Source organism: Labrus mixtus, chromosome 13 (assembly GCF_963584025.1).
Source record: "Labrus mixtus chromosome 13, fLabMix1.1, whole genome shotgun sequence".
NCBI classification, from domain to species: domain Eukaryota; kingdom Metazoa; phylum Chordata; class Actinopteri; order Labriformes; family Labridae; genus Labrus; species Labrus mixtus.
Window position 1 is genome coordinate 11,414,583 of NC_083624.1, and position 16,104 is coordinate 11,430,686.

The following is a 16,104-nucleotide window of genomic DNA, read 5'->3' on the forward strand; positions in this document are numbered from 1 at the left end:
AACAAAACAGAACTAAACAAAACAGAACTGTGATTACATGATGCACACACACCACACTTTGACACCCTGGACACTTTACACACTGACACTGACACTTTACACTGTTTACATTATTCTATATTTAATATTTTGTACATTCAAATCATTCTTTTTTTATTTTTTACATTACATTCTGTTTTACTGTATGTATGTGTATTAGTAATTTGAGTGTTTATAGCATGGCCTTGCGGAACAGTCCTTACATTTCACTGCACATCTGTATGAGCATGTGACAAATAAAAATCTTGAATCTATATTGGTTGTAATGCATGAAGTCATCAGATCAAAAAAAAGGTTCATTTAATGTAAGCATGCCTTCAACACTTCCCTTTGCAGATACGTACACACATGCCTCGTTTTAAACAACTGTTATACTCTGCAAGCTTCAGCAGCCAGGAAATGACTTCAACCTCTGACCTGACACGGAGTAAAAAACAGTTCTGGACAGCTGTAGTGTGGCAGAGAAGACGAGTGTGTACGTTGTTGGAGAACACACAGGGAGAGGAGAGGAGAGGAGAGGAGAGGAGAGGAGAGGAGAGGAGAGGAGAAAAACTGAATAAAGAGGTGACTAGTAGTAGAGGAAAAAAAAGACTAAGAGGAGCCATCGATGGAGAGGAGACTGGAAGAGATGAGAGGATGAGAAAAGGAAGGAGGAAACACAAGACACAAGGAAAGAGGAGAGGAGAAGGACAGAGAGACATAAAAGAAAAGCTTGAGAGAAAAGTTAGGGAGTTGAAAAGCGAGGAGCCGTGAGAAGAGGAGAAAGCTGGAGCGGGTTGGAAGCAGAGACAAAAAAAGAGCAGAGGAGGATTGAAGAGAGGAGGCTAAAGGAAAGAAGGAGGATCAGAGATCAGTAGAGAGAATTAATAGAAGAGGAGGGGAGAGGATAAGAGGAGGAGGCTGGATGAAAGGAGACAAGAAGAAGGAGAGGATAGAAGAGGAAGTGAATGAGAGGAGAGGAGACAAAAAAGGGAGGGTAAAGGGTAAAGAGACAAAACAAAAGAAGTAGGCAGAGGAGCGGAGGAAAGGAGAAGAGGGAACAGGTAGGGATACTATAAGCAGAGACGCGAGGCATGAAATAGAGAAAAGACGGAAAGGAAACAAGACAAAGGAGCGGAAACACGAGGAGAGAAGAGAAGAGGAGAGGAGAGAGGACACATTGAGGAGTTAAGGCCTCAAAAAAACAGACTTTAAAGAAACCTCCTCTCACGGTTTCTCCTCCCTGCTGACTCCACAAACATCTGCTGCCTTCATGCCCTTGAGCAACGTACAGCATCTGCACCGGGCAGCTCCCAGTCTCCCAGCGTCCACCACTGCCACAACAAAACAACAACAGCAAAGGCTTTAGAGCTCCTTCAAGTGCATAGAGTGAGGCCTGTTCCCACGGCGCTATATCAGGACATCACACACACACAATCACACACAGTCAGTCACACACACACACACAGTCAGTCACACACACACACACACAATCACACACAGTCAGTCACACACACACACACACAATCACACACAGTCAGTCACACACACACACACACACACACACAATCACACACACACAGAGCTGTATTTTCAGGCCTGGATGTTGGCTTTTGTGAGGCGTAGCTATAAATCAGTTCCAGAAAAAAAGGAGGAATGAGTGAATCCAGACAGAAAGTTGATATGTTTCTCTATCTTCCTCACGCACGCACACGCGCACGCGCACACGCACACGCACACGCACACGCACACGCACACACACACACACACACACACACACACACACACACACACACACACACACACACACACACACACACAGGAACAGTAAGGTTCCTCTTCTCCTTCTTCATCTTTCTAAATTACTTTGGACTGATCTTCATGGGGGGGATATAAGGATCAAGGGGGTAAACTGGGTTGAACTGGGTTATCTCTGAAGGTCTTAAGGCCCTGACACACACCAAGCAGACGGCAAAGAACTAGTGGCTACAAAGGCCGCCTGTGGCGTCGCCTCACGTCGCCTCACGTCGCCTCACGTCTTGGCCAAAAAGTTGCACTTGAACACACCGCAAAGACTACAGCTCGTTGTTCTGATACGAGAAGACCATTTTCACACCGCTGTGATGAAGTGTTGAAAATGCCGCTGCCGCTGTCAGCCCTGGGTCTTTTAGCAGTTTTAAACAGAACTTTCTTTTGGTTTCGTGCTGGAGCTCAAGGGCGACATCTACTGGATCAAAGAGTCACACAGTCTGATTTCAAACTCAGGAACAACGGGACAAAACATCGCATCTGCTCTGTCCGTACGTCACAACGACATAAAAACACGTTCAATCTTTTTCATTCTACACTTCGTTTACTTTCGGTTATTAATTTAAATTCTTCTAATAAATTAAAGAAACGTCATCTGACATGAGAAGTCAAACAGTCAGCGGAAGACGCAAATGTTTTGTTTCATTTCAGTCACTCTCGGACTTTTAGCTTTAATGTCGTCAGTCACGCTCAACTAGACGCTGTAAATAAAGCACACACAGCGGTACATAATTAGCCAGAGGATCCACACTGTGTGTTTGTGTGTGTGTGTGTGAGTGTGAGCGTGTGTGTGTGTGTGTGAGCGTGTGTGTGTGTGTGTGTGAGGCCTGAAGGGCTGCCAAGTCAGACAGTGATTCTGCAGAGAGACTGTTTTTCATGCCTCGTCTCTCTTTCATTCAGCAGACATGTGGAGTACGAGAGTCTCTCTGCTCGCCTGGCGTCTCTCTTCAGTTTGGAAATGTACCGAGTGTGCAGACGCGAGCTGGAAATCACACACTGGACTTGTTGGACGTAATGCAGAGATCAGAAGAGACGCTCTTTCTGTCTGTCACGATGCTCACTGTGATTAGGCGAGTTGTGTTGCGGTGCCGTGACCTGACCGTCTATACCGACATGTCAGACGACTGGGTGGTACCCGAGCTATCAAAATAACTGACATGATGATGTTGGAAGAACGGAGGAGGGGCTAGACGACACCCGGAAGCTGCATTGCGAAACGCGCCGTTCGCTTCATTGTTTCATATGCGTTCAACTTTCAAGTAAATCTGAACAATCAGAACCTTTCTGCGTTCTAACCTCTCTCCATTTTTTCAAAAGCATCTCCAATATTGATCCTAGTTTGAGCACGTTTCTGCTCGTGGAGCTTATTAGAAACATGCAGAGGCTTTTTAGGTCGGGTACAATCACTTCTATCTGAACCAGCTCTCTTGCCCGCTCACATCGCTGCAACACCTGTTGGTTTGACCTGATAACTGGTCTCATATCTGGCAAACCGAGGGGCGTCCAAAACGGCCGTGTGGGGGTCGCCTTAAAACCGCCTACCTTCTCTGGTCCAAACAAATCCAGAGCATTCAGGACCAGAATCTAAAGTTAGAAGGAGGACATACTGGCTGCTGCATTGTTGTCAGAGAAGCCAGCACTTCAACATAGCATGTTTCCTTAACGTCTGATCATATAGGAAGGTACCTTTATCATTTCACTCACTACACATCTCACTGATTGGACCTTAAACAGCATCCTTTAATGTCTGCAAACAGAGAAAACTCACTCTACTCTCATAACAGAGGAAAGAAATCACAAGATATTCCACTTTTAGAAGCTGTAATGCTCCAAATGTAACTCTTATTCCTCAACTAAATTTTAACCATTAGCCCCTTACATCTCTAAAATCAGGTTACATCATGTGCTGAAGTAAAGTTTGATTGGATCTTCTGTAATTGTGACTGAAACATTTCTCTCGTATCACACGGGGAGGAGAATAAAGGGAGGCAGAGGAAGCAGAGGAGGAGCGAGGAGCCGCCCGCCGATCCAGATCCACGATGATATCACTTCCCCTGGGAACGACAGGAGGGATTACATCATTTCCTGTTGGTTTCACTGGCTCGTATCGACAGCTGCCTCGGCCTCTCAATACAAGGAAGGGAGATTATTACAGAGAGGGGGTGGAGGTGGTCTGACCTCCACGGCGTTGGCTCTGCGTCAGTGTGTTTCTCTTTGTTTTCTCACATCTGAAGCTTCCAGCATGTGCAACAAAAACAGAATCAATTAGCTTCCCCTGCTTCTGGTGTTACTTTTGGCTGCCACATCATGAAGGTTTGTTTACAGTCGCAGCTCTTTGTTGCTGTCGAGCACGGCTCAAAGTCGTGCTAAAAAAGATGCACACGAATACGCATGAATTCCTGCAGTATGCGTAAATTTAACCCAATTTTGCACGCACACACACACACACACACACACACACACACACACACGCACACACACAGAGTTGTGTGTTCCTGATTTAGGGCCGAAACAAACGAGTTCTATTTTTGATCTGAAAGAAACAAACAGCAGGAAGTTGATCCTACTGTATTTCAATAGATTTCCCGTACTCAACCCTGCTGCCCATTTACTCAAGTGGGTCCACAACATCTCCAGCACACACACACACACGCACGCACGCACGCACGCACGCACGCTCGCTCGCTGGAAGTCCATTATGGAAAGTGGAGTCACCACTGTGCTATTCTGAGATCATGACATCACAGCACTTCAGACAACATAAACTCTGGAGGGAGGGAGGAGCCAGAGGATCGGTGAAGACCGGAATCAAAGGGGCTTTCTGTTTTGGTTATAATTAAATGATCACAGTTGTCCTCCAGAGTTGGTTTAAGTTTTTTTTTTTTTTTTTTGGGGGGGGGGGGGGGGGGGGGGGGTAAACTCTGCATGCATGGACATTTGAACAAACAAAATTCTCCAACAGATTCAGTTGAATTTTATGGATCGCTTACAATAACTGGAAATGCTTGCAGCAGCGACACAAATCTCAACAGGTTCATCAGGTAAGGCGGGTAATTCCTTTAGTAGGAGGTTAACAGTAGTCGTATTTTGAATAAATAAATCTGACAATCTGGCCTTTGCTTGATCTGAAGGGGGGGGGGTGGGGAGGGCCTAAAATTGGTCCGATGATTTTGTAGTGTCTACCTCGCTTTATTTCCACATTCACCCTGTTCCCATTCACACACCACTGACGCAAGAGTCTTGCACATGGACACATTGACACATTGACATGTAGCTGCAGGAGCTGGGGATCAAAACCTCCGAGTAGTACCCTCTCTAGTGGTGGAGACAAACGACTCTACCACTGAGCCACAGCCCTCCCTGTCCCGGTCCACCCTAAAGTTGTTGCGATATTTATACTATTAGTTAGAGCCCAGTATAACTAACCTATTGTCCTTCATGTGTTTCATGAGGATCACATGAACGCTGTGTTTAGACGCGGTGTGCTCCTGTACGTACGGCCGCCTTCAGCTTCACTCAGACTTCTCATGATGAGACATTATTTTACATGTTTACCCGTCCCAAGCTGCCAAACCCAAACAGCCCCTTATAATAAACGTAGAAACATGAGCCACTCCCTCACATCTGCCCACAACCACACACTGCGTATATATAGAGTGTATATTTATATGTACACACTGACCTCTTTGATACGACCATCAGTGCTGCTGCAGCTGTGTGTGTGTGTGTGTGTGTGTGTGTGTGTGTGTGTGTGTGTGTGTGTGTGTGTGTGTGTGTGTGTGTGTGTGTGAAGCTATACTGGATCCAAAACTGAATGATAACAAGGCAGCATCCCAAACACTCCCTGCACGTTTCTGAATCAACCGACTGATCTTCATAGAAACCATATATGATCCCAAACCAACCGTTCTCCATTCACACACACTCCAACTTATACACCGACATCTAATCACTACAGCCGCCACTCAGAGAAGGTCACGTTCGATGGTATCACGTTTATTCATGCGTAAGCACAAATGTGTACGCCTTTTTTATGACCAATTTGACCACTTTAAAAGTTGGACAAAACTTCTCCCTGAGAAATACGACACCACATTTAACTTTAGAAGAGACAGACTTTAATTAATTTTATTCTGTATTCTGGTTCTGCTAAAGTGAAAGATGCTGAGATAAAATTGACATGACTGAAGTCCTTATTTGTTTAACATCCATGAAATCAAATTATTACAGTGACCATCTGACATTGAGATAAAACTTAACTGTGTCCTCCTTCTAACTTTAGATTCTGCTCCTGAATGCTCTGGATTTGTTTGGACCAGAGAAGGTAGGCGGTTTTAAGGCACCCCCACACGGCCGTTTTGGACACCCCTCGGTTTGTCAGATATGAGAGCAGTTATCAGGTCAAACCAACAGGTGTTGCAGCGATGGAAGCGGGCAAGAGAACTGGTTCAGATAGAAGTGATTGTACCCGACCTAAAAAGCCTCTGCATGTTTCTAATAAGCTCCACGAGCAGAAACGTGCTCAAACTAGGATCAATATTGGAGATGCTTTTGAAAAAATGGAGAGAGGTTAGAACGCAGAAAGGTTTACAGACCGATGCAGAGCTGGATAAACACTGAAGCTTCAGTGTCCACCACATGGCAACCTGCGTAAGCATCGACTCTAGAGAGGGGGGGGGGGGGGACAGAGACAGATCTCTACAGAGACAGATCTCTACAATGTTTTTAATTTAGACTGCAGTACCCATCTTAACCACTAGGAGTCAGAGTTATATGTTGGTCCTTTAATCCAAATGTTGGTGTTTTTCATTTATACTTTGTGTTTGTGCTGCTGACTGTCCTGGCCAGCTCTCTCTTCGATAATGATGTTCTTAATCTCATCGGGACAAACCTGGTTCAATAAATAACAACATAAAATACCACAGTCTTGCGGTCTCTCGTGTAGATGACATGATGCCTGTTTTAATTACACCAGGATAAGTTTGCACTGACGACAGAGTTATAAGTCTGGCACTCGACAGTCGGCTGTGGTCGAATGTTGGAGCCTCTCACCACGGGGACATCAAGTTTTCCACAGAGCTCAAGAACGATGAAACACAACAACAACGGGTCCAGGAGCCCATCCGAGGTCTGGAGTGATTCCTCTTCTAAAGGAACATTTATTTTGGACACCTCGACAGAGTTTTTTTAAACCATCACTTCAGCGCTTGGTTTAATATTTATGGACTCAAAACAGGAAAAGTGACATGCAGGACGTTCATAGAAGAATGTCGTATGCTGTAGTTTGGCTTTGCCTCAACTATGAACACGGCGGGGTTCTGACAAAGTCTGAACCAGATGTCAGCTCAAGCTTTTCCACACACCGAAGACCAGTTTAAATAACATTTCAGCCAAGTTTTAAGAGTATGCTTTAAAAAAAAAAGGGGGGTCTGGAAATATAAAGGGAGAATCAGTGGCAGTGTGTAGTCGGGCTGATAGCGGTCGTAGTAGCAGTTTGTAGGTTTACAGAATAGTAATTACACGTCAATTATGCAGAGAGCGGTTTGACATGCAGTTTGGAAATATTACAAAATACAGCTTTAGTATTTGAACTTGGACTTTACGCCAATGGTTTCCAAACATTTCAGTTGGGGGCGGCTGTGGCTCAGTTGGTAGAGTCGGTTGTCTCTCAACAGGAAGGTCGGGGGTTCGATCCCCAGCTCCTGCTGACCAACATAAAGCTGCCAGAGTATCGCCTTCTCTGCAGGCTGGTTGTTACACATCATTGCAATATGAGGCGCTGCTCAGTATGGCTACATACTACTCAATTAAATCATCATTTCCTTTTTCTTATGTTTAATACTTTTACTTCTCAATAATCGACTCACCCTGTCCCTCCTGCAGACAGCTACCCCTGCTATGGAATCACTAATCTGAAAGATTGGTGTTACTCCAAATGACCTGCACACTCGGCTGCATGTAACAGCCCCCATTCTTCTTGGGTTCAGGATTAACACCAGATTTTCGGGTTCAGGAATTTGCTCTTATTCAGCAACAAGAGCCTTAGCAGGGTTGGCTGCTGATGTCGGGCAGTAAAGCCAGGCTTTATTCACTGTTCCAGTTGATTCCAAATACTTTGGCTGCATTCTATGGCAGGACGCTGGGCAAGCCAGGAAAGTTCTTGCACACCAAATTGGGAAAACCATATTTCAACCTACCAGGCTTTTGCACAAGGGCGTTGTCACGTTGAAACAAGAAATGGGGTTGATCAAATTCTTAGTTAATTTGGAATCATGCTTTTGGTTGTACTTCAGGGTCGTCCTCGCCCCAAGAAAAGGAGAACTGAAAAAGTCTGTAGGCCCTGGAGCGTGAAAGAAAACACGCGGCCCACCCAAGAGAAGACTAGCATCGGTTCACAAAACAGGTTTACATAAGTGACAGTAATAGAGCTTTCACACCTGCACAAAACTCCTGAAAAGAGGTTTTAATACAGAGCTGCATGTGTGAACACTAAGAGCTGAATGTTTCTCTCCAACTTCATCCGGAGGATTTCAGGGGCAGTCCTCTTGAAATTCTCCAGGAATGATCAGGAGTGCATGTGTGAAATCGGCTTTCAGTATTACATTTCGTTTACCTTTGGTCTGCGAACGCTGCTCAGTCCAGCTCCAACACAGAAACAGCGTGGACAAATTCAATCACCCTGCAGAGACGGAGAGAAAGAAAAGCTATTATGATACATGATCATATTTCCTCTACATGGTCTTCCTTCCTGCCAACAGCACTCTCTAAAAAAAAACACACTGAGCTTCTGACAATAGGCTTTGGAACAACCAGTGCCTGAACACTTTGGTACAGTTTAAAGGCTTCTTAAAGGAACATGCTGCTCATGTTTTCTGTTTAACCCAGAGTCTAAGGAGAATGTAAGCAAAAGTTCATTGTTGTGGATCCACTACTGAGATTGCCTAGCTTAGCACAAACACTAAAAACAGGTGGAAACTGTTAGCCTAGCTCCACATCAAACAACTTCAAACACACACACACACACACACACACACACCTGGCAGCTGTCTACACACCAAATGTGCTATCAGCAGGTGGCACTAGTGTGTGTTTTGCGATGACGCTGAGCAGGCTGGATGTGTGTGACCTAAAAATAACTGACAGACAACAACATTTTAAATACACGGCTTTAGCCTCTCCTCTCTCATCTCCAGTTTGTTTCCGTTTTCTGTCAACCCCAAACTCTCTCTCTCTCTCTGTGTCGTCTTTTTCCTTCCCTCCATTTTTATTTTCCTTGTTCATGTCTCATCTTTGAGTTGCTCCCTGATCAGGATTTGCTGACTCAGCTGAAAATTGGTGACATTTCACTCAATGATCACAGCTCATTACGTCAGATTTAATCATGCTTTAGTCACGTCTGACCTTAACCAGCACACAAACACGGGTGGAAACAAAAACTGCGTGTAAAAGTTAAATATGTGTCTGTGTGTGTTTGGGGAGTTGAAGTGTGCATGATGTCATCTGTCACATGCATATGCATGTGTGTGTGAGTGTACAAATTCATAAAAATGTCCACAGATCACATGGTGCAGAAGAAAATTACATCGTTCCAAGCACGCACGCACGCACGCACGCACGCACGCACGCACACGCACACACACACACACACACACACACACACACAAGCACACTTCAATCCTGCCTTGCATAAGATCATTAGCAGCCTCATATGATCAGTAGCTGATGGCTGAAACAACAAGAACCCTGTTGTTGGGACAAACGCACACTTATCTGCCCTCCCCCAGTGCGCTGCTCATGGGTACTTCAGAACATCCACGTTGCTCATTGACCCTCCAAGCCCAGAACATCGAAAACCACGACAAGCTAACGTGCAAAACAGCTGAGGACAACATGCAGCCCTAATTTAGCATGTGTCTTTTTTGGTGAGTAGCTTTGATGCTTCTCTCTCATAAAAAGGCCCGATGTGGCTCATGGCTCCGTGCCACAGACCTTCATGGCAGTGCAGAAAATGTCGAACAAAAGTGTCCACGGCTCAGACTTCAGGGCTTTGCAAGGTAATGAAAAGATCACATACAAAGATAATAGAAAGGACGGCTTCGTCTGCGCTCACAGTCCATGTAAGAGCACAGCTAAGTAAGCCAAACACACTTTGAAGATGGGGGGGGGGGGGGGGGGGGGGGGGGGGAGGGGGGGTTGAAGGTTTTACTGGAAGCAACAGTAACACAAATGTTTGATTAAACCATTCCACGAAGAAAGGATGAAAAGCTGTTGTCAAATAAATCAGCACAGTAACTAAAGTAATGTCTCATAGGGTTGTTGGAAATCAGGGACAGAGAGACGGGAATGACTTGAACCCGGGCCGTTCACTTCGAGGACTACACTCTCTGTACATGGAGCGCGTGCCCTAACCACACGGCCATCCGCGCCCTTTCCAGTTGTATTTCGAGGATACCTGTGGTCCAGTTAGATACACTGCTAGCTTTACTCGAACCACACATTAAAAAGAAGCCCACCACACATCAGACCACCCGCTTTTTCAGCGACTCTGGTTCTTCATTTCGTAAAGTCCTTATATCAAGAGATTGAAGTCTGAAACCATGACAACCAGCTACCCCAATACGTGTGAGTATGAAACATTTAATTTGGCACGTAAACGGCGTGGAAATACGGAGAAAAAGGCAAAGATACGGGGCACTGGTGGAGCAATGGTTGGTGCGTGTGCCCCACGTATGGAGGCTATAGTCCTCTATCCACTGTCCTATCTCTCCATTAAAAGGCACAAAAAGCCCCCCCAACCAAAAAAAAAGGTAAAGATACAAGACTGTGTATATATCTTTCCAGAGGCAAGTAACTACACATCCCACAATCCATTGCGAGTGACCCCTCTTCTTCTTAAATGTAACTTGTGTTACATGTCGTCATTATCGTGTTCTTAATGTTAATACATTGTGTTATTAGTACATTTCATGTTAGCCAACTAACTAGCTAGCTTAACTATCTGTTTATATTCAGCGCCGGGGGCGAGAAACATGGCCATGGTAAGAGCAAGCTCCACCAATCACAGATGTCACTGTGACACTCTTTGGTCATGGGTAGTGTAGTTCCTTTTCCTGACATCGTGAATGAACTACGTTTGTCTTAAAACGAGGTTGATATCAGACCAACTTGTGTCTCCCAGGAGCATAAACCATCGTTTCACATTCAGGTAGCTTGTGGTCGGTCTACCTGTGATGGTTATGACATCATGGCTGATAATCAAATCGGTTATGGAGAAAAAAAAAACAGGATTTTTACTTCCTGAACCACACTGTTGAGCTCTTAAGGTTGCTATAGCAACAGAACGTCCCTGAAAACCAACTGACAGTAGCAGAACAATCTGTACTCCCGGAGATCTGTTGCCATGGAGCTAACGCTCTCAATGATTCAGACTTCCTTAAATGTGCCAAAGTTCAGTCGGAGCGATGCGGTTGTGACATTCTTCTTTACACTACGATCTCATTTCAGGAATTAACAACGGATGTGTCATGTAAAATAGTTCCTCTTTCATCCCACTGTGTTGTAACCGCTTACTCCACAGGGAAGTATTCAGAAGAATCAGCTAACAACACGCTTTCATAACGAGCTTGTGGTTGACCATCTGCCCTCCAATGGGATCGGTGCAGTAAATGTCTCTGATAGTTGGTTAATAACAATCTGTTGGTGCTATAAATATCATCCGATTGTGGAGAGTGTTGCGTAATGAGTATCCTTTTTTTCCAGAGTTTCCAAACATTCGAGGAGTCCTGTTTGTCTTTAGGCTCATTAAACAGGCTTTGTTCATCGTCTTTCAGCATCATCCAGGCTAGCAGCTCAGATCATTCTCCCCACTCGATACGTCTTTAAATGCACAGACAGACTTCCTACAGGAGCTGTGCAGCAACCTTGTCGACTTCTAAAATCATAAACTGCAATCAAACCCTCAAACTGCTTTTTTACAGGGACACGTTCCAGCCAACTTCAGCTCTGTATGCTGGGCCTCAGTTTCTTCTTAAGACATCTGGAAGTCATAGAGAATTAATGGAAGAGTAAATACATTCTTACTCCTGTTATGAAGCCTATTGCATGCACAAAAACTGCAAACATTTGCAATTGGTTTCAGTTTCTAAACCAATAATCTGCAACTGTCCTTGGTTACCTTCAGCTTATTACATTCAAATAAAGCTGGTTTGAAGGTCATCTTCTACCAATGCTTAAGGCGCTGAAGTTCTGGTTCTCCTCGTCACTCTTCATTTATGACTCCTCTGCTTCCCCAAGGGCCGCATTAAAAGGGAATTATGCAACGACATGACCTGCCAAAACAGAGGCTTTAAAATCTGAACACAATAGCCTCACCTCTTCATTACGTCGCTCCGAGTGAGACTTGGAAATCTGATTTAAAACAACAGAGACGATACAGAAATGTGTTCAACATTGCTCAAGCATCATCCAACCCTTAGATACATCCATCAACCTTACTGTGATAGTTCAGCTCTGCTACGTAACATCTCTGCATCCTCGTGTGGTTTTATCCACTGATGTTTTGGAGGAACGACAGATGGGTTCAGTACAAGGAAAAAAGAAGGATGGACTTTAAAAGTGGGCAGTATGGTCCAAACAAACTGAAAAGTCACATGTAATCCAAAATCCTCTTCCCCATGTTTCTCTAACACTTATATGTGTCTCTAGTCCGTCTACAAACCCCCCAATGATGAGAAAAGTCCATCTTCTCCGTCTTTTGCCTGCTCCACTTTTCAGAAAATGTGTGCTCAAACAGGCCCGTTTGGAGATTTTCCCTTCATGACATCACAAAGGGCAGTAACCCCTCCCCCAGGTGGGTGACACTCCCACAGCTAGGTGTTTGTTCTGCCGTCTGAGTCTGCCACCCACGGGCGTATTTGTGTGGGGACCATATAGCATCGGAAATAAAATGTAAGACCTGTTTAGCTTTTTATGTTTTTTATGAGATTAGGGAGTGAACAGAGTCAGAAACTGGGGACAGAGAGTGGGGAATGACATATGGGAAGGAGCCACCGGTCGGACCCGGGTCGCCTGCTCTCGAGGACTACAGCCTCTGCACATGGGGCGCAGCAACCACAAGGCCACCGCGCGCACCAGCATTGGAGATTTTGTGCATTGAGAGGACTTTTTAGCCTTTCCCAAGACTGTTTTGAAAAAGGACTGAAGATTGAATATCATATCCGTGTTGGAATGTGTGTCTACTTGTTATTTTACTTATCTACCTTTGTGGGGACCATATAGAGAGAATAGTACTGAATTGTGAGGACCTTTTGGCGGTTCCCAATATTTTAAGATGAAGACTTGAGACACTGATTTGCAGATAAGTTTAAATATTAATTAATTAAAAAGCCCAACAATAATTCTTAAATTTAAATACATTTTAAATACTATGACAGTGTTAGATTGCGCACTTGTTGGGACCAAATAGAACTGAGTAAATGTTGACCATCTCTTGCTTCTTAAAGTGACTGGAGGTTGGGACTTGTACGGTTACGTTTGACTATTAAATCTGGGTTAGGAGTTTGGGAATTAATCAAGTTGATTGCGTGTCCTCACCAGCACAGATGAATGTGTGTGTATGAGGGGCACTTGCAGCTGAGGCGCTTTAGGCATGGGGGGGGTGGTAGATAACCCCCAACGCACCGACTTAGAACAGCTTGTCTCTTGACAGCAGACAGTTTAGTCTACAGCGGCTGAAGGCTGCACACGTACAGAGACAGGTCAACAGTTTAAGTGTAGTGCCACCTACTCTGAAGTGTGTTCCTAAAGCTGGAAATCACTGTGGACAACATTTAAAACCTACAGATGACGTTACTGAAGCTTGAACTTTTAAAATGTGAACACTTTTTCGCTGCCGGTAATTAATAGATCAAGTGGGAATTAACACCCATAACTGTGCCAGAGCTGCAAGAAGTTATTATACACTGATCTGCCTGGTAACAAGCGAGCACACAGACTCACAACCTACTTAACACTGTCTACTGCACTGACACACACCCTCGGGTTCAATGTGCAGCCTGCTTTGCTTCAAATGGGGTCCAGGCTGCCAGCACTGGAGGGCAGAGACTGCAGAATAAATACAGAGGAGAATAGAGATGTGCAGCAGGAAGGTCGCCGTTAACAGCAGCGTGCCGAAGACGGCCAACGCGAGACTGGAACTGAAAATAAACCTGGGTGAATTCAAATGACAAAACAGTTCAACATGTTCATGATTTAGAAACTGCTGAGTGCAACAAACATCTAAAAACATCTGTTTTTCAGGATGTAACTTGACTGCAAACAGCTTGGCTGATGTGCCACGGCATTTCCTGAATTTCCAATCTGGCCGGGCAGTTTGCGAGAAGTTTTGCTGACACGTAAAATTTGTGATTGTTTTCCTCAGTTAAAGTAACGGCGACCTGCTAAAAGCAACATGTTCATATCTGCGCAGGGCAGCAAAGATGAAGTTGTTAACTTCTGATGAACAAAAAAAATACACTACGGAACATTTACCTGCCTCCACAGTCGATGCAATAAATAAGAACAATAAAAACTTAAATGTGAAAAAGGGTCAGAAAGCAGCAGCAGCTATCAAATCTGGATCCCACGCTTGGCAGCGCCTACAGGTATCATGCTCAAGTTGTTTCGCTAGTCAGTTTAATTAATGTAAAAAAAAGTAAAATGTGGCTCTGCAAGCGGGCAGCCCGGGTTCGAGTCTGACCTTTGGTTCTTTTCCCGTATGTCATTGCCCTCTCTCTCTCTCTCTGATTTCTGGCTCTATCCGCTCTCCTGTCTCTAAAAAACTGCAGACTCTGGGAAGTTGTGATTGGCATTATTTTGGCATTTCCCACCACCTTCATCCATGATATCATGATATCGGCGTGGGCGAGCGCAGTAAACGTTGTCTTTGTCTAATGAATGGAGGAATCTGTGGTCAGTGTTGTAAACCCCCTGCTGTGCGGATGGAGGGGCACAGTGGCACAGTTTAAGCATGCGAGACCCCCTCAGGGTGCATCTACACACTTCCGTCTGATTTGTGAGAGCTGATTCTGGAAACCTTTGCGACACACAGTGGAAAAACAGCGACGTACAGCTACTACAAAACCATTGAGGTTTTCCTTATCGTCTCTGTTCTGACAACAAGCATTACAGAGGGTACACACACACACACACACACACACACACACACAGGTCGAGTGTTGCTGCAGAGGAGCTGGTCGCACTGCAGAACTGTCAGGGAAAATCACAGCACCCAGCTTCTCTGCTTTGACACACACATTCGCTGATTGAACGCCGTCTCAAACGCTCCATGCAAGGTCAGTGAGCTGCTGAGCTCGGAAGAGAAAGACTGCCGTGGTCGGGTGAACTCATCTGTGTCTGTATCCTGTGTTCGCTGCACACGTTAGCGCAGAAGTCGTAGAAAGACCCCGCGGAGTCTGAACAAATCAAACAGGGTCCAGTTGACACGATGGTGGGACTGGGAGAAAAACACAATCTGAAGAATTACATTTTCTGGCGTTCAAATAGACTCACTGCTGCTTGCTGAAGACGTCGATGGTGATCTTTACATTTATAACGTGTTAAAGGGTCCTATTTAAATTTTTTTTCCCATTCTGATTGTCCTGAATTCTGCGTTTATACGATGTGACCACATTTTGTCACCTGAACGCAGGCTACTCCCGTGTCCTGGCGACGCTCCTCCTTGATTTGCTGCGTCACCTGAAACGGACGGAGCCGCTTGTTTGAATTGAATTTACTGATTCTGCACACACAGCCACAAAGTCATCAACAAACTCGCGTCCAGCTCCTGCTGATGTGTCTGCACGAGGGACAGTTTGCTGAAGTGACGAGCTCTCGCGTGCACGCTGTCTCTCTCTCTCTCTCTGTTTTTGATTGTAGGTGGTCCTCAAACGTACTCTTGCAGGTCCAATCAAACGTATGCTGACAAACTTTCAGGGACGAGTCGGACCACCATTGTTGTTGACAAGGCCTGATGTTGTAAGTCCCGCCCGGTCGTCATTCTGATTGGTGAGGGAGAAGAGATATTGAGGAGCTGTCCCCGAAAGTTGAACTGATTTTTACTGAGAGCGCTGTGAGCACGGCGACGTTTAGTGCTCAGGATGGTGAGCCCAAAAAAAAAACGCAGTCTGTGGCCCGAAAACCTTTAAAAGAACACATTTGAATATTGGTTATCTTTGTGGTAGTTAAGAGAGGTCCGTCGAATCAACCGCGCCATGTCTCCAAAATATTACACTGCCGGGT

At 45.0% G+C, this 16,104-nt stretch overlaps 1 protein-coding gene and 1 long non-coding RNA gene across 4 annotated transcripts in view; both read right to left on the bottom strand.

Moving 5' to 3' along the window:
• The window catches only part of raph1a (Ras association (RalGDS/AF-6) and pleckstrin homology domains 1a), a 60,777-nt gene that overhangs the window by 34,058 nt on the left and 10,615 nt on the right, over positions 1-16,104 (bottom strand). For all 3 annotated transcript variants that reach the window (XM_061053684.1, XM_061053686.1, XM_061053683.1), the window contains exon 2: positions 8,441-8,506. The gene's annotated coding sequence lies outside the window, so the exon portion shown is untranslated. The remainder of the gene's footprint in view (positions 1-8,440; positions 8,507-16,104) is intronic.
• Positions 4,733-5,547, bottom strand: LOC132987567 (uncharacterized). Its single transcript, XR_009675628.1, has 2 exons — positions 5,161-5,547; positions 4,733-5,124 (listed from the first exon to the last, which is right to left on the bottom strand). It is a non-coding gene; the product is annotated as an uncharacterized LOC132987567 (long non-coding RNA).